The 19,387-nt window shown below is 39.7% G+C and overlaps 1 long non-coding RNA gene across 4 annotated transcripts; it reads right to left on the bottom strand.

The window, feature by feature from the left end:
• Positions 1-4,833: 4,833 nt before the first annotated feature.
• Positions 4,834-17,878, bottom strand: Gm35439. Of its 4 annotated transcripts, none has more exons than XR_375831.2 (5): positions 17,688-17,878; positions 16,711-16,823; positions 15,679-15,876; positions 11,089-14,498; positions 4,834-6,593 (listed from the first exon to the last, which is right to left on the bottom strand). It is a non-coding gene; the product is annotated as a predicted gene, 35439 (long non-coding RNA). The 4 variants fall into 4 exon arrangements; XR_375834.2 differs by lacking the exon at positions 4,834-6,593 and adding an exon at positions 17,393-17,542 and having other exon boundaries at positions 14,017-14,498; XR_375832.2 differs by lacking the exon at positions 11,089-14,498.
• Positions 17,879-19,387: the final 1,509 nt, after the last annotated feature.

Raw genomic sequence — 19,387 nt, 5'->3', positions numbered from 1 at the left:
TAGGCAGAATCATTTCCTGAGGAGCCCATTTTCTTTATCTCAGGTCCTGCAGATTTCTCCCTGGTATTATCAGGGAGGAGCAGCAGCTGAGCTATCCTATCTCCTTTACTAATAGAAAAAACGCCCTTAGGGCTTGAGCACAGGACCTGTATTTCAGGGGAATGTTGACAATCCATAACTCCAGGGTGGACTACTAAGCCCTGCAAGGTGAGTGAACCCCGGCCGAGAATAAGGCCCATGGTTCCCGGGGGCAAGGATGGTATAGGCTCCACCGGCACCGGCTGAATACTCATTTGAGGCATTAGTAGGAAGTCGGAGGCGGCACGCAGGTCCACCCTTGTGGGTCTTCCTGGGTCGCCTCTCTGACTGCTTCCTGGGTCCTGACAAACCGGTTCCCATATCTTTGAGGGCCCTGGGACCGAGGGCCCGATGACCCGTTTTTTGGCACATCAGTTGATTGACTATCAGGTGGGGGAAGGACTCTGCCCTTTATATCCCTCACAGAGCGACACTGGTCAGCTCTATGATAACCCTTGCCACACTTAGAGCAAAGAGTGAGAGTCCCTCCCTGTTTATCTGGAGCTCTGCAATCTTTCTTAAAATGCCCAGGCTTTCCGCAGTTAAAACATGTCCTCTGATCATTTCTGCTCATGGAGCGGTTTTGGGATTGAAGGATGGCAGCCGCTAAACCTGCATTGCTGAGAGGTCCCCCAAGCTCTCGACAGACCCTGAGCCAGTCTTGTAAGCCTTTGTTCTTTCTTGGGGCTATGGCCGCTCGGCACTCCTTTGTGGCTTGCTCATAGATTAGCTGTTCTATTAGAGGCGCAGCTTGCTCTGACTCTCCAAAAATACGCTCTGCTGCCTCTGTCATTCTGGCCACAAAATCTGAGAAGGATTCCTGAGGTCCCTGGATTATCTTTGTTAACTGACCAGTGGTTTCACCTGCTCGAGAGAGCGCTTTCCAGGCCCTAATAGCCGTGGAAGAAATCTGGGCATAAGCTCCCCAATGGTAGTTTGTCTGATCAGCAGAATAAGCTCCCTGACCCGTTAACAAGTCAAAAGTCCAATCTCTCTGCTCTGGAGTCAAAGCAGCTGCGTTTGCTCGGGCCTGCGCTTGTGCAGCTTCGTGCCAAAGCGCTCTCCATTCCATGTATTTGCCCATACTAGGGAGAGCGGCTTTTACAACCGTTTGCCAGTCAGCAGGAGTTAGTGCCATGCCAGCGAGCCTGTCTAACTGCACCAAGGTGAAATTAGCATTGGTTCCGTATTTACGAACCGACTCGGCAATTTCCTTAATCTGTACGTATTCTACCGGAGCGTGGACACGCCCACCCTCGGCTCCTTCAAAGACCGGAAATGCCTGTTGTATTTTCTTTTGTTCCTCTCGGGGAATGAATGAGTCTGCGCACTGCCTCTCTGCGCACTGCCTCTCTGCGCATCTCTCTGCGCACTGCCTCTCTGCGCATCTCTCTGCGCACTGCCTCTCTGCGCATCTCTCTGCGCACTGCCTCTCTGCGCATCTCTCTGCGCATTGCTGACGCACTACGCAGGGCGGGGGCTCCGCATAGGGCGGACCTTGAAACCGACTGCCGGGAGGTTGAACAGTACGCTGACTTTCGCCAGCCGCTTTTGGCTTTTTTCTTGACCAATTAGCTGGCTGGTAATGGGCTGCTTCTTCCTCCCAGTCTGTTTCCTCAGAGGAGGATTCTTCACTTGCTTCAGAGCTACTAAGAGCTGGCTTCCTGAGCTCATCTAGTGACGAGTATCTCCTAGAGACCTCCGCTAATCGATCTTTTTTCTTCTCCCTTTTTCCTCTTTTTCTTCTAATCTCTCTCCAGGTATTCCTACCTAACCTTAACTTTTCCTCGGGTTCAAGACCCTTGGAAAGGCCTGTATACTTATTTTGTGTACCATACTTCCTCTTTGTTCCTACTCTTTCTTCCCGCTTTACTTCTGATAGCTTGTCCTGAATTTCCTCTAGAATTTTCAGCCCTATCTTAATCACTTGATAACATGTGAAAAGGAACAAAAGGGCTCCTAACACCAGAAAAAATTCAAGGCCAAACATACTCACTGGTACTCTCGTTCCCCAGCTGAAAAGTTCTGAATTCATACAGTTGAATCCTTCTTAACAGTCTGCTTTACGGGAACCTTTATCACCGTCGTTCCCCAGCTGATGAGTTCTGAATTCGGCAGTTGAATCCTTCTCAACAGTCTGTGTTACGGGAACCTTTATAAACGTGATCCGCAGTTCTGGTTCCGGAATGAGGGATCTTCCCTGCGCCAGTCCGGAGTTTTTTCTCGTCCCGGGATTCGGCACCAATTGTTATTCGACGCGTTCTCACGACCGGCCAGGAAGAACACAACAACCAGAATCTTCTACGGCAAAGCTTTATTGCTTACATCTTTATGGGGCCAGAGTGTAAGAAGCAAGAGAGAGAGAAAACGAAACCCCTTTCCTCTTTAAAGAGAACAACAACTGCCTAGGACGCATCACTCCCTGATTGGCTGCAGCCCATGGCCGAGCTGACGTTCACGGGAAAAACAGAGTACAAGTAGTCGTAAATACCCTTGGCTCATGCGCAGATTATTTGTTTACCAACTTAGAACACAGGATGTCAGCGCCATCTTGTGACGGCGAATGTGGGGGCGGCTTCCCACAGCTGACTTTGCTTCATGAATATCTGTGAAATTCCAAATTTAGTCTTACCAAGAACACCATTGGGGTTATTATCTATAATTCATTAGCTAAATTAAAATTCTATTTTCTTAGGGAAAAATGATCTATAAAAATTTTCAACTTTACAAAGAAAACCCTATTACTTCAAAGTACACATAGAAAATAACTAAAGAAGGATGACTTAGTATATTCCTAATAAATGCTTTAAATATTCTATATAAAGCAAATCTTTAAAATTAATGATGGAGTTATTAAAAAGTACCAATAGTGGTTGCCCCAGCAGCAAACTATAACAGTCTAAGTGATCAGAGTAGAAAAAGACCAACTTCCACTACATGACATTTTTTTTAAAAAAAAAAAGTCTTTTATTTTTTGAGGTTATATTTGGATGTGTATATATTTTGTGATTTCTTTTTCCAATTCAAAATGCTTAAATACTTAAATATCCAGAGAAACACAGACACTGAAACAAATAAATCTATGAATCAATATTGCATTATCAAGGTCCTACAATACAATCACAATGACTAAGTTTACTCTTTGATCTTTATTTTAAGCAGAGTTGTGATTTCGTGTGAATCTATTGACAGTCCTCATTTTCCTTATGAGAGCATGCATGTTATAGCACTGTTATAGCAAAAGTTTTTGAATAGTGCAAATAAGACAATATAATTAATACATTTAGCAAAATAACTTATGAAAATCAGATATCATGAGGTTAAGAGAACAACCTGGTCTTAAAGTTCCTGTTTTACCTAAAAAATTTTTATAGGAAATCTAGGGTAGTTTCATAGGAATTAGAGAAATTTCTAAAGGAAGGAAGGTAGAGGAGCAAGAAAGGTAGTGTAGATAGAAAGAACAAGGAGAGGGAAATGGTTATATTTTCAGTGGCCATTTTTATTCTATTTGTTTAACATTTTTATTCTATTTGTTTAACATTTATAGCCTAGTTTTGTGCAAAAAACAAAGTTATTTCGACTTTAATCCACAATAATAAATCAAGATGCTCTTCTGCCAAATATCTCTCAGTGACAGAGGAAATAGAATTAATGTTACCTCTGAGTCTATCATTGCTGCCTTTTATGTTAAGATATATTCCTAATATACTTACTATGTTTTATATGTTTTTATTAGTGAGTGTTCACTATTGTCACAAAGCTTTTTGTCACTATTGTCACAAAGCTTCATTGAAGTGATTGTGTGGCTTTTACCCACACTTCTGTTCATATGGTTAATTATATCTATAGATTTGTGTATGTTCAACTATTTTTTGCATCCCAGAAATAATTCCCACATGTTAATCATTATATGACCCTTTTAATATAAGTTGAAGTGTGTTCACGAGAATTTTGTTAAGAATTTTAAATTTTTACTTTAATAGTCATATCATAAACATTAACTCATTTTTCTTGTGGTGTTTGTTTTTGTTTTTGTATTATCTCAAACCTGGGTGGGACCAGTTACATTCCCTATTCTTAATTTTTTTGAAGCATTTATAAGAATTGACAGTAAGCCTTTATCTTGTTGTTTTTACATTTTATCCTAGTATCTATTTCAAATATATCAAATTATGCACATTTAATGTATACATTTCTTTCTATAGCAATTACACAACAGGACATTTGCTTTAAAAAATACAATGAAGGTAAGTCAGCTGGTATGGTCATTAGGCAGATATCATTTAGGCTACATTATTATTAAGATTCAAAGATTCAGTTTTCTCCCAGAATAACCCCAGTGATATATTTTCTGATCCCAAGTTGTCAACACCGTGGTTTTGTGTGTGTTCATTTGTGTGTGTTTGTGTGTTTGTGTTGTTCAACAGTAATAACAGTAATTCAAATTGGGTATTCACATAGAAATAGTATGGAGGCTGGAGAGATGGCTCAGCTGTCAGTAGTGTATATCACCTTTGCAGAGGACTCAAGTTCAGCTCTCACTACCCATGTCAGGTGGCACATAACAGCCTGTAATGTCTGATGCAGAGAACGAGTTGCCTTCTTCTGGCCTCTGTGGACATCTGCACACATGCATGTGCACACACACATACAGACAGACACAGGCATATACACAGACACACACATTCAGTGATGCTTAACTCCAACACACAAAGGCAGAGCCCTCCTGAATGATAAATGCAGAAACATTTCAGATGTAAAACACTTGAAACTTTTTATTAAAAGAATGGAAGCCCTAGGATGACAACTAATTGGAAGCACTAGGGATTAGCCAGACTGCACTACACTACATTTGGCAAACCTCAGAAGGTAACCTCCACAAAGAAACTAATACAATACAGAATAGAGGTTAGTATGTTTTAAGATGCAGTCAATGGTAAGTATGTACATGATTGCCAAAACTCTGGAGAAAAACCTGCCTGTATAGATATTGCTATTCTCAACTTGACAGCTACTGAGAGTGTATAACTCTAAATTATGCCCTGACTTGTGATACTGGCTGACAAGCAGCTTCTGTGAGCTTGAAAGAATCAACTCCAGCATTCCTCTTGATGTAATAATAGCATGCTTTAATATCCTGAATGAAACCAAACACAAGGAGAAGGAGGAAGAGAAAGCAAGGAGGGGGAAGAAGAAAAAAAAAACACCCTAAGATGCATAAAAACAAATCTAATATAATAGACACCTAAGTTAAAATTAATTTCTGCTAAATTCATCTTTCAGGAGCAAAAGCAAAGCACTAAATTCATAGTTTAAAAAAATAATAAAAAAAAAACTACCTAGCTGAGCTCTGGTTATATGTGACACTTTATGCTTTTTGAGAGCCATACATAATTCTAAACAATTTATGTACTTATAAGCTTAACATTCAAAAAGTAAGTGTAAATATTAACCTTATTATTCCAAGTACAAATAAGAGGATAAGTAATTTAAATTTACAGTTTTGATTGCTAATTCTTTTAATCTTTACTGACTCTATAGATGTATGTAATATATTTTGATTATTTTCACACAAACTCATTACACTCTCTAATTTTCTCCAATTTCTGCTGAACCCCTGTTTCTTCTCAAGTGTTCTTCTAACTTCATGTCTGTGTTTGAGTTTTCTTGACCCACTGGATTTAACTGGAATTACTTGTATGAATATATGTGAGGGTTATTTACTGAAGCACAGACATCAGGGACTACCCCATTGAAGAAAATGACTCCCATTCTCCATTAACCATTGACTGTCAATAATCCTCCTCTGCTAACAGTGGGACCTCAGGAGTTCATCTTTCATCCATGATGGAACATTGGTGTGCTCATTTTGGGCAGATATTGTAGAGCTAATCAGAGCAGTTGTAAGTTTGTAGGTCTTATTTGTATCCAGAAGAATTTCATAAAACTCTTCCCCACCCTCTGATTTTTTACTCTCCCTTTCCTGCAAAGTTCCCTTTTCTTTGGAGAATAATACAGATGCCACACTTAGGTCTAAGGATCAACAGTCATTTATCCTCTGAACAGTGACTGGTTAGGAGTTCCTGAATGGACGGTTACCCACTGCACCCAGAAGCTTCTCTGAGAAGATTGAGGGTAGCATTAATCTATGGATATAAAGATAAACATTTAGAAGACAGTTTGACAGTATGACTATTTTGTAGAACAACAGTAATAGAACCCTCAATAGGGTCTAGGACTTTTGCAGCCATGGAACTTTGACCAGGATTTACAGTATTAGACAAGAAATCACTGCTGTGGAACAGGTCTCAAATCCAATCAGAAAACTGTGGGTTACCCCCATGTCACCCATGACACCATTACCCAGTGGGGTTATCTTGCCTGTCAAGTTGTTATTGCAGCTCTTAGGATTCGCATCTAGATGCCCAACTAGTTTCTTCTCAGCTGCTTCTCACGTAAATTTCAGCTTCCCTGATAGATTTTCACCACTCTGAAGTCAAGGTGTTGACCTCGTCCTGGAATATAGCAGGTGGTAGAGAACAATAAACATTAAACAGGCATTTAACAGTTGGATTTAGCTCCCTAAATATTTTTTAATGCATGCCTCAAAACAGCCTTATATGTTTTGGTGGAAAATGTTTTTACTAAATCTGTAATAGAGAAAAAATGTGTAAGAAATGCCCTCATCTCTTTATTCTTCCTTACCCTAGCTCCTGCCCTTCACTTCTCACACAGGGAAACTTCCTGTGTTTTATTGAATGGAATAAACAAGAGACTAAAAGATAACCAGAAATATAACATGGATTCAAAGTAACAAAGTGAAAGAACTCAGGTGGTGTATGGTAGGTAAAGAGGTGGAGATGTGAATTATGGATCAAAGCGAGTCTTTCTTTCTTTCTTTCTTTCTTTCTTTCTTTCTTTCTTTCTTTCTTTCTTTAACTTATTTACTTTACATCCAGCTCACTGCCCCATCCTGGCCACCCCTTCCCAGACCCTTCCCAGAATCCCAGAATCCTTTTCACATCACCCCTCCCCTTCTTCTCTGAGGTAGTGGGGGCCCCACTGGGTACCTAACACCCCACCACCACTCATCCCCCTTCCCAGGCACTTTAAGACTCTCCTAGGCTAGGGTAGTCCTCTCTCACCTAGGCCAAGCAAGGCAGCCCACCTAGAACATATTCCACCACATACTGGCACCACTTTTTGCAATAGCCCCTGATCCAGTTATTCCAGACCCACATGAAGACCACGCTGAACATCTACATGTGTGCGGGAAGGCCTAGGTCCAGTCTGTGTATGTTCTTTGGTTGGTGTTTCAGACTCTGAGAGCCTCAAGAGTACATGTTAGTTGTCTCTGTTGGTCTTCCTATGGAGTTCCTATTCCCTTCAGGGCTTTCAATACTTCCTCTGACTCTTCCATAAGAGTCCCCAACTTTCATCCATTGTTTGGCTGTGGATTCTGAAGTATTTGAATGAGCAATTCAGAGAGGACCAAAAGAGAGACAAGGGGAGAAGAACAAAGACATCACAGGCAGATTCTATGCAAAGCTGACTGCTCTTATGCACCTTTATCTGTTCTGGAACATGCTATGTGGACAAGGATGGCTTCAAACACAGAGATTCATCTGCCTCTGCCTCTCTGCCTCTGCCTCTGCCTGTCTGACTCTGCCTCTGCCTGTCTGACTCTGCCTCTGCCTGTCTGCCTCTGCCTGTCTGCCTGTCTGCCTGTCTGCCTGTCTGCCTGTCTGCCTGTCTGCCTGTCTGCCTGTCTGCCTGTCTGCCTCTGCCTCTGCCTCTGCCTCTGCCTCTGCCTCTGCCTCTGCCTCTGCCTGTCCGCCTCTGCCTGTCCGCCTCTGCTTCTGCCTGTCTGCCTCTGCCTCTGCCTGTCTGCCTCTGCCTCTCTGCCTCCGCCCCTCTGCCTCTGCCCCTCTGCTTCTGCCCCTCTGCCCCTTTGCCCCTCTGCCTCCTCTGCCTCTGCCTCTGCCTCTGCCTCTGCCTCTGCCTCTGCCTCTGCCTCTGCCTCTGCCTCTGCCTGTCCGCCTCTGCCTGTCCGCCTCTGCTTCTGCCTGTCTGACTCTGCCTCTGCCTGTCTGCCTCTGCCTCTCTGCCTCCGCCCCTCTGCCTCTGCCCCTCTGCTTCTGCCCCTCTGCCCCTTTGCCCCTCTGCCTCCTCTGCCTCTGCCTCTGCCTCTGCCTCTGCCTCTGCCTCTGCCTGTCCGCCTCTGCCTGTCCGCCTCTGCTTCTGCCTGTCTGACTCTGCCTCTGCCTGTCTGCCTCTGCCTGTCTGCCTCCGCCCCTCTGCCTCTGCCCCTCTGCTTCTGCCCCTCTGCCCCTTTGCCCCTCTGCCTCCTCTGCCTCTGCCTCTGCCTCTGCCTCTGCCTCTGCCTCTGCCTCTGCCTCTGCCTCTGCCTCTGCCTCTGCCTCTGCCTCTGCCTCTGCCTCTGCCTCTGCCTCCCAAATGCTGGTATTAAAATTTGTGCCACCACATTGATAATGTGCATTTTAAGTTACTATGCCTCAACAGAATCATAGCGTGCCTTTATTTAAGAATATCAGTAAATTCTCATGTTTATTTTCTTCACCCCTCCATGTATAAGGTAAGAACACAACACTGAGCTTCATTCAAAATGTACATTACAAATGATTTCTCAGAGTTTAGTACTGTCTAGTACATTTTGATTTCTTTGCTATACTCATCAGCATGTGTTTATTTTTCAGTCATATGAATTCCCTATGATGTATTTATGCATGCCTACAACTTGCTGTAAGAATATGCACCCTTCTGCCTTCTCTGGGTTTCTCTAAACTCCTTCACAAAATTCCCTTCCCCTTTCATAATAGTCTTCTCCTTGAACACCATATTTCTTCACCTTTTTGAGTTTTATTTTTTATATGTGAGAGATAATTAGTAGTACTTGTCTTTCTTCATCTAGTTTATATTTCTTAATATTATGGTCTTCAATATCATCTATTTCCCTGCAAGTAGCATGAATTAATTCTTCTTTGTAGCTTAATGAAACTCCTTGTGTATACATACCACAATCTCTTTTTTATTAATATTTATAAAATACCCAAATCAATAGGATTCATTGTGCATTTTCATACATGTACATAATTTGTTTTAATCATGTTTGCCTTCATTACCCTATCTTACCTCCTCTCTGTCCCACTGACCTCTTTTCTCTTCCCAATTAACTGAATCTCTCTTTTACATTTATGAGAATTCTGGGGTATCTGATGAGTTTAATTTGGAATATCTACCTCCATAATGGGTGGGGGTCTATTTCCAGGAGCAGGTGTGACTTACCAGTGGCTATACCACTAAAAATATGTTCTTCTCCCTCCCTCTCCCAGCACTTGTTACACCTTAAAGATCTTCAGAAATAGGCCTCATGAGTTTGTTATTCTATTCCTATTTCATAAAAGGACTCAACTGTGTGTGAGCCCTAGGCAATAATCACAACTCTGCCATTTTATACTTAGAAGATTAGTAGCAAAAAGAATATGAAATTGGCAGAAATATACCAACTAGACCAGTTTAATAGGACAGAGGACCCATAAAAAAGCACACAAATCAAACTGAGTGTCCACAAAGGTAAGAAAGTTTACATTGGAGAAAAGCCAGTCTCCTCAACCTCCTTATTTCCTCTGCCTTTTATAGTAAAAAAAGCTATTCTTTCTTCCATGATGTTAGTTGAGTGTTTGTAGGAAATAGGCACTGATAACAATGTCCCACTAAGGATTAAGCATCCAACAGTCACTTATTCTCAATAGTTTCATCTGTCATAAGTCTTTGCCTATATACCACAATCTCGTTATCCATTCATATGCTGATTCCATATGTCGCCCAATGTGAATTATACTGTAACAAACATGGCATGCAGGTATCTTTTCTGCATGGTGATTTTATTTCTTCTAAATAAATACTTAGGAGTAGAATAGCTGGAGCACATTATAATCAAAACATTAGTTTTTATCACCATCCAAACTTTTGTTTAAATACAATACTATATCACATTTACACTAATCATGTATAAGAGCCTTCCTTTTTCTACACTCCTTAGCATTTCTTTTATTTGGATTGTCTTTTTTCTATTTCTTATTTGCCATTCTGACTGAAAATAGAATGAATTTCCATTCAGTTTCCTCTTGCATTTCTTTGATGATTAATAATATTTTGAAAGTTTTTGTTTCCTGTACTCTCTGCCTGTTTCTTTAGAAATGTGTGTTGAACACATTTGACTATTTTTCTGTGCATTATTGTTTCAATGTTAAGATTTTTAGTTACTTACATATACTAGTTATTCATCTTCCACTAATGGTTGACAAATAGTCTGTCCAAGTCTGTTAGCTATTTTTTCCTTTTCTGTTCAAACCTTTTAACTTGATGTAGTCCCATTTGTCCAGTGCCTTGTTTGATGGGTTTTTGGATTCCTATAGACTAATTTTCCCCTATATTAATATCCTTCAGTAGTTCTATTTTTCTTCTAGTAGTTCCAAATTTTGAATCTTTCGTTAAGATATCTGATCTCTTTTAAGTTTAACTTTTTGTAGGGCAAGAGAACAATTTATTAAAGAGATTGACTTTTCTCGAAATACTCCTTTTTCACCTCTGTGAACAAGCAGCTTACTAGAGACATGTGTTCTTTCTTGGGCTGGGGGAAGTCCTCTGTTAATTGAATTAGCTTAGGTGCCTGTCTTTCTGCATATACAGTGTTTTGTTTGTTTGTTTGTTTGTTTGTTTGTTTGGGGGAGTAATTTTTGGTTTGAACTTTTTTTTTCTTTTTTCTATAGAGAAAGGATAGAATAGCAAGAAAAACTGGGCAAAAGGTGAGAACAGGGAAAATTGCCTCACCCTAGGATCCAATTGAAACCTCATGCCAGCAGAAAGACAAGAACTCTGTTTGCACAATCGAAAACTGCTTAAGGCTTTTCTCCCTTTCCCATTTTAAGCCCTGCAATTTAATAGGACTATAATCAGAACCTTCATTTACAGGAAATTGACATGTACCAAAGCTCTTGTGCAACTCCAGTGGCTTCTGTTTTTACTTTATCACATTATAGTTCTATCCAAGGGACCTCCACCAGAGTCACCAAACCTGTCAAATGGAGAAAGAAGAAGAAAAAACCCCACAAGTTTCTTAGTAGTGTTTTGGGATGTAATGAGAACTGCCAAAATTGAGAATGTTACTAATATTAGAACAGTTGCAACTCTCCCCTAGAGATCCCATATTCACATTAGGATATGTCTCATTTCCACAACTCTCAGAGAAATCCATATTCATTGTCAATGGTGTTCGCTTTTCTTCCCTGAATGTTGCTTTTTCTCCTCACCTTCAGACTAAAACGTATATTAATATATATTTTGACAGTATCATACATACTTGCTTTAAATGTGATTTGAACATAGTGGAGCATGTGTCCTTGTTACATGTTGGAGCATCTTCTGGTTATATGCCCAGGAGTGGTATTTCTGGATCCTCTGGTAGTACTATGTCCAATTTTCTGAGGAACTGCCAAACTGATTTCCAGAGTGGTTGTACCAGCTTGCAATCCCACCATCAATGGAGGAATGTTCCTCTTTCTCTACATTCTAGCCATCATCTGCTGTCACCTGAGTTTTTTATCTTAGCTATTCTGACTGGTGTGAGGTAGAATCTCAGGGTTGTTTTGAATTGCATTTCCCTGATGACTAAGGATGTTTAACATTTCTTTAGGTGCTTCTCAGCCATTCAGTATTTCTCAGTTGAGAATACTTTATTTACCTCTGTATTTATAATAGCCAGGAGCTGGAAAGAACCCAGATGTCCCTCAACAGAGGAATGGATACAGAAAATGTAGTACATTTACACAATGGAGTGCGACTCAGCTATTAAAAACAATTAATTTATGAAATTCTTAGCAAATGGATGGATCTGGAGGATATTATCCTGAGTGAGGTAGCCCAATCACAAAAGAACACACATGATATGCACTCACTGATAAATGGAAATTAGCCCAGAAGCTTGGAATACCCAAGATACAATTCATAAAACACATGAAACTCGAGAAGAAGGAAGACCAAAGTATGGACACTTTGATCCTTCTTAGAAGGGGGAACAAAACACCCATGGAAGGAGTTACAAAGTCAAAATGTGGAGCAGAAACTGTAGGAATGATCATCCAGAGACTGCCATACCTCTGTATCCATCCTATATACAACCATCAAACCCAGGCACTATTGTGGATGACAACAAGAGCTTGGTAACAAGAACCTGATATAGCTGTCTCCTGAGAGGCTCTGCCAGTGCCTGAGAAATACAGAAGTGGATGCTCACAGCCATTCATTGGACAGAGCACTGGGTCCCTAATGAAGGAGCTAGGAAAAGCACTCAAAGAGCTGAAGGAGTTTGCATTCCCATAGGAGGAACAACAATATGAACTAACCAGTACCCCCAGACCTCCCTGGGACTAAACCATCAACCAAAGAAAACACATGGTGGGACTCATGGCTCTAGCTGTATATGTAGCAGAGAATGGACTAGTCAGTCATCAATGGAAAGAGCGGCCCTTCATCCTGTGAATGTTCCCCAGTATAGGTGAATGCCAGGGCCAGGAAGCTGGAGTGGGTGGGTTGGTGAGCAGGTGGAGGGGGGAAGTGATAGGGGGTTTTCTGAGGGGAAAATAAGAAAGGGAATAACATTTGAAATGTAAATAAAGAAAATATCTAATAAAAAAGAAAAGTAAAAAAAATGTGATTTGATAACACTAATACTCAATTACCTTCTCCTCTCCTCTTCCCATTCCTGCCAACCCCCTTCATTTTCCCATAATAACCCTCTTACTCTTATATACCCCTCACCACAGTATTTTTTGGTTCAGGGCTGATTCAGGCAGTTGCAGTGGTTGTGTGTTCTTGGATACAATAGACATGTCATATCCAGATGACATCTCAATATGTCCTTTGATTCTCACTGTCCATCCATCCATCCTCTCTTCTGCTATGTTCCATGGGTTGCAGGGGATATGTCATACATGTATCTTTTGGAGCCAAGCACTTAACAATAACTCATTTTCAGAACCTTAGTAAGTTATGATTCCCTAGTTTGACTGTTTCCCACTGTCAAACGAAGCTTTTCTGCAATGCCACTTAGATCAACTAAGCAAAGGACATAGGAGGTCACAGAGATTGAAGCAGAAAGCACAGGCCTATATGTGACTGTACCAGATTCTCTGCATATATATTATAGCTATTAGATTAGTATTTTTATGGTACTCCTGATGATAATAACGAGTATTTCTCTGATGCTTGTACCTACTCTTGGTACTTTTCTCCTCATGTTGGGTAGCCATGCCCAATTTCAATATAACAATTTTTGCTTCATCATATTGTATTTTATTTTGTCATGTTTGGTTGTTATCTCTTAGAAACCTGTTATTTTCTAGTAAAAGACAGAAAGGGGTTATATTTGGAGGGAAGGAAAGGTGGCAAGGTACTGAGAGGAGTAGAGGGAGAAGAAACTATAATCAGGATATACTGTATGAAAAGATAATCTATTTTCCCCTACCCACCCACTCCCACTTTTTGGCCCTGGCGTTCCTCTGTACTGGGGCATATAAAGTTTGCGTGTCCAATGGGCCTCTCTTCCCAGTGATGGCCGACTAGGCCATCTTTTGATACATATGCAGCTAGAGTCAAGAGCTCCGGGGTACTGGTTAGTTCATAATGTTGTTCCACCGATAGGGTTGCAGATCTCTTTAGCTCCTTGGATACTTTCTCTAGCTCCTCCATTGGGGGCCCTGTGATCCATCCACTAGCTGACTGTGAGCATCCACTTCTGTGTTTGCTAGGCCCCAGCATAGTCTCACAAGAGACAGCTATATCTGGGTCCTTTCAGCAAAATCTTGCTAGTGTATGCAATGGTGTCAGCATTTGGAAGCTGATTATGGGGTGGATCCCTGGATATGGCAGTCTCTAGATGGTCCGTCCTTTCGTCACAGCTCCAAACACAATGATTTTCTACTGTAACTTTTTTATTTAGGTAACAGTCACCAAGATATTATTATTTATGTTGGGGATAGTTAAGGAAATCCTTAGTTTTCTGTCTATGAGTTGGTGCTACATAACTGTATCTGTATCCTGGGCCGCTAGTTCCATTTATAGTGTCATTTTTGGATAAAATTATAGATGTCTGGGTGATATCTTCCATCTGTATTACACAGCATTTGATGAGGTGGATGTGACACATATCCAAATATATTTGTGGTTTTTGGTGTTCACATGGATTTAACTTAAGGAGCCTCTGTTTTCCATTTCTCCCCTGCAGACTCAATGTATCACTGATCCATAATGAAGTCCGTGCTTCCCTCTCCAAAGGTATCTTCACTCGGATTAAGCAAACACTCAGCAGGAAGATGTGACAGCAGTGGCTACAAAATGACCTAAACATAAGGTAAAATCTGATTTGTCCCAAGTAAATTAAGACCTCAATGCATTGCTTAAGGCAAATGAAGCTTCCAGAAACACAGAGTTAATTCCTTCTTGAAACAGACCATAATGAAGTTTTGTCTTTTTGTTTTGTTTTACTCTTCTCAGGCAAAATAAGAATTAATAACCCAATTACCACCGCTAACAGTAGTTGATAACAACTCTGGAAGGAAGAAATGTTCTTGCTGAATATCTCTAGTCAGAAAGGTTAGGGATGGGAGTAACTTATATACTATTTCATGATTAAATAATCCATGGGTTAAAGAAGCAATTGTCAGCAAATACAAATGCTGAAATATTCGTGAATTTTACCTGTCTTCAGATGCATGGAAGTATTTATTGAGTCCATATTTTATATTCAATCAGTGTTACATTAAGTGCTGTCATTTATAAACTGTATATATTTTTCACTGAATTTTCCCATTATATTTTTATTTCCTATTTATATTATACTTTATACAAAATACTATGCATTTTTAGAGCAAAGGTTACATCTTATTCACTCTTGGTCCTCAGTGCCTATTATTGTTTGCATGTAATATACATTGGTTTTAATATCTGAAATGACTGTAGAGAGTCTGACCTCAGAGTTAGCAGTTGCAATTATACTAAAGATGTAAATGGGCTTTAGTGTCCCATTGAATAAATACAAGCACCACAAAGCAGAATCCTTACAGAATTCTCAGGATGAAGAGTTGAAAAATTTATAATCCTCATCTTGAGGTATCTATAGCCAGTGTAAATGATAAAATTTGCTTTCGGAAGATCATAACAAATGAGGTTGGCATTCATTTCTGGATGATGCATGCAGCTGCTGTAGGCTTTGGGGAAGATAAGATAGAAGAAACTGAATTATCAGACTATTGCCTGGCTGGGATTGTACTTTTTTAAAAAAAAGAAAAATGGTTGCAATGCATAACAAGGAAAAGACCACCTAAGTCCAAAGCATATGACTCTGTAGATATCTAATATTCCACTATACTAGCCCTGCCAAAACCATATCTACTGATAGAGCTATTAGAATTACTGGTAGTAGCACCTTGACTATTTGTTACCAATCTATTTGGATACCCTGTAATAATTTTTGTAATATATGTGACTAAAGAATAAGTTTGTAAATGCCATATATCTCACCAATGCAAATAATGGAATTGCCTAGAAGTCATTAGAAAGCACTGCTGCTTCAGAATTTCTTCAGATCATGTCTCTGGACTTGAGCATATTGGTTATAAAGAAAATGAAGTTCTTGTTGATAATATCGTTGCTAGGGGGCACATGAGATGAGGACAAGACACCTTCAAATGTTGGCTAGGTTGCAATATACACCAATTCCTGAGGAGAAACAAAAAGGAGGCCAATGTTTCATCATCTTTGTAAACCCTAAGACACACCTTTCAAATTTCCTGAACTTGATGTTCTGTTCACAGTCCTTTGATTTTTCTTCCTCGTCACTCTTATTAATGCATCATCTGTTCACCATGTCTGTGTATTGACCCTGTTGTGGGCTCATTTCAGGTCACATTTCTGAATACCCATTCAATATATTTACTTCAATTACTATAGGAATTGAATACACTAACTTCAGAAAAATCAAAAAACAAAAAACAAAAAGAGAACTTGTTCTCTTTTATAAACCAAAATCATGTCAAAACCAGCTCTTCTATCTCTAGAGTCTAAAATTCCTCATCATCTGAAGTATGCCCATGTGTGTGTGTGTGTGTGTGTGTGTGTGTGTGTGTGTGTGTATACAGGAAGGAAATTTTCTAATCCATCTGCAATGGCTAGAATGCTTTATTTTAAGTTTATTAAAAACTTTTCTTTTTTTATTGGTTACTTTATTTACATTTCACAGTTATCCCCTTACTAGTTCCCCCCCATAAACCCCATCCTATCTCCCCTCTCCCCTGCTTCTATAAGTGTGCTCACCCACCCACTCCCTAGCATTCCTCTATCCTGGGGCATCATTGAGCTTCCACAGAACCAAGGGCCTTCCCTCTCATTCATGCCAGATAAGGCAATCCTCTGCTAAAAGCTGGTAGGTAGGACTTTAAATAGTGATTCTGTCGTGAGGGCTTTGGCCTTGTAAATGAAGTACTGTCACCATAATAGAATTTAGTGTGGTTGTTTTGAAATCAGAGCTCTTAGATAAAAAATAGCACAACTCACCATATGATGCTTTCTACCATGTCATAGTACAGCACAAATGGTCGTTCAGGTGTACTTCCTCCATCTTGGACTTTCTAGTCATCAGCAACATAAGTTAAACTGACTTCTATTTTCTGTAAAGCATGAATTCTGATGAATTCTTTTATATAACACAAAATAGACTGAGATAACCATTAACAGCCATAGTTCAATTCCTCCTTATTCAATTCATCTCACATTCAAACTTATGAAATATCTTAGCAAACACTTGTATTTTTCACTTAACAGTAATTTTAAAGTAATGACTTTGAAATAATTAAATATATCATTTGATAAACAAACCTTGATACAGAAAAATCATTCACAACACAAAGGACAATAGGAAAGTTCAATACCCTTAGGCATGGAGAGTTTGGGCACTGACCAGCCAAGGAAAGGGAAAGAGGTGTCAAGACCAAAAGTGACAACGTACACAGCCACCTACATCCTTAAGGAGATGAGGCTGTTCAGCTGTCCCTAACCTAAAACTCTCAGGGCACAAAGGCACACAGAAGTGGTCTAAAGAAGCAAAGAGAGAAGGAGGTGACTCTATTATTCAAAAATTACTTGATTATGAGTAGCATACAGCCAATCAATAATATACCTTCAGTCTCTAGAAGAGAACATGGCAGGTAAAGACCTACTCCACCCATGTGCTTCTTACCTCTTTCTCAAGAAAATTCTGTTGCAACTCATGTCTTTGTGCATCTAAATTACTTTTGATCTGGGCAGGGTGATGCAAGGTTATACTCCCAGGCAGGGGAATCAGACGTTCAAGGCTATCAAGCCCAATCTGGCTTATATGAGATCATGTCTCAAAAAATAAATAAATAGATAGATAAATAAATAAATAAATAAATAATTGTTGAGAAATCTTGTTTCCATAAATCTAGATAAAAGTCACCTTAACCCTCTCAGGACAAAGCATCCTTAGAAAGGAGAATGAGAATTAGCTCTACCTGGCAAGAGATCAAGCAGAGTTCTGCACTGCTAGCTGGAATATTTGTTTTCTTCCTTTTCAAGATGCTGAGTGTCAGTTGGTTTTCTTCTGTCTCTGTGTGTGTCTCTATTTTGTGTGGAATTTGTCTCTTCTGTGAATGTGCAGGTGTAAAATGGTGAGTGGTGCGTACACTGGCCTCTTTTCCATCCATCCTCCCTTCCAGATGATTCATGTTGCAGCTCACCTCACATAAATAATTAAATTGTAATTACGAGACCTAACCTAGCATTCAAGATTTCTATCACTTGTTTTTCCAGTTCAACCTGCAGCAATTCCTCTGACTGCACAGGCTCCCTGGCCAAGTCTCTGCCTAAACATGCCATTTCAGCCTCCGCCCATCCTTTTCCAGCCTTCTCAGCTATCAAAACACCACTGAAAAGACAACAAATGAAGCCTCACTGCATATGATCATGGAAACTTTTCCTTACACTTCCATCATTGCTGCCTCTGTGTTTCATGCATATTTTAGCACAATCAAATCTGATTTTGATTATCGTGATTTATATTATAAAAGAAGTACTCCAGTAGTTTCCAATTAGTAATTGTTTGTTCCTTGTTAGGTACTATGATAAATGGTTGTACTTTATATCGCCTCATCTTAAAAATTTAAAGTTCAAAAAATTCAGAGGGTGGTATAAAGCATATCAATGACCCTACAAAAAGCGTCTGTTATGTCCTGAGGGCTAAAGAAATGGGCACTGATATATGCTAAACAATCCAAACATGTTCGAAACAAACAAACAAACAAAACCAAATGAGTAGTGAATAGACTTATGTAGGGGCTAGATGGATGGTATAGATTTTAGTAGTGGAGAGTACCTAGTTTATAATGCAATTTGAATCAGAAGGGCATAAGTTATGAAAGCACCATGTTTGAGTGTCAGTCTCTGTTGGCATGGTGGTTGGTTATGTACCGAGGGGTAAGCCATTCAAAATATAAAGTCTGAATGTTAGATTATAAAAAAAAAAGTAGAACCTAAAGTTTATATTAGACTGTGAAACTTACTAATTTATCTATATCTACGATTTTAAGTTGTAACCTAAACAGGACTTTGGTTGGATTTCTCAACAATATTGAAGAATTTTAGAAATATGACAATCAATAATGGATACTTTTTTTTCAGTGTGCTTGAAATTGTATTTGTCATCTGGAGAGCCAAAGTACTTGACAACTGTATCAACTTCTAATTTCAGTTTAAGTTAATTAACTGAATATAATTAGAGTTTTCAGAGATACCAATTATTCTCTGAAAGGCTCTTAGAGGGAAAAATTTTAATTTCTAGAATTTAGCTCAAATTAACATTAGTTACATGAACTTAGAGTTAACAAATAAATGCACGTAATTCCAGTGTGTCTTAATGGTTGAAACAGTCTTATCTACATTTTCAGATAAATTTCCACAGTTAATACGTTTCCCAGAATATTAGCAGGTAAACAGCATCCTTTCCTGGTTCTTTGCTTGATAGGCCTGTGACTACATGAAACACAGTGTGTCTGACTATGCGCAAATGCAAAAAGTAGATGCTACAGCAACTTATAAATTGATAAACTGTGTGTAAATGTTGAGGATTTCTGGTGCCTTAGAACCACTCATCAATACATGAGCTAGCTAACAACCACTGCCCTAATGAGATAAGATAGATTCTGATTTTATCTTC

Source organism: Mus musculus, chromosome 3 (assembly GCF_000001635.26).
Source record: "Mus musculus strain C57BL/6J chromosome 3, GRCm38.p6 C57BL/6J".
Taxonomy (NCBI): domain Eukaryota; kingdom Metazoa; phylum Chordata; class Mammalia; order Rodentia; family Muridae; genus Mus; species Mus musculus.
Note: the sequence above shows the minus strand (reverse complement) of the source record. Positions and strands in the feature narration are given on the sequence as shown.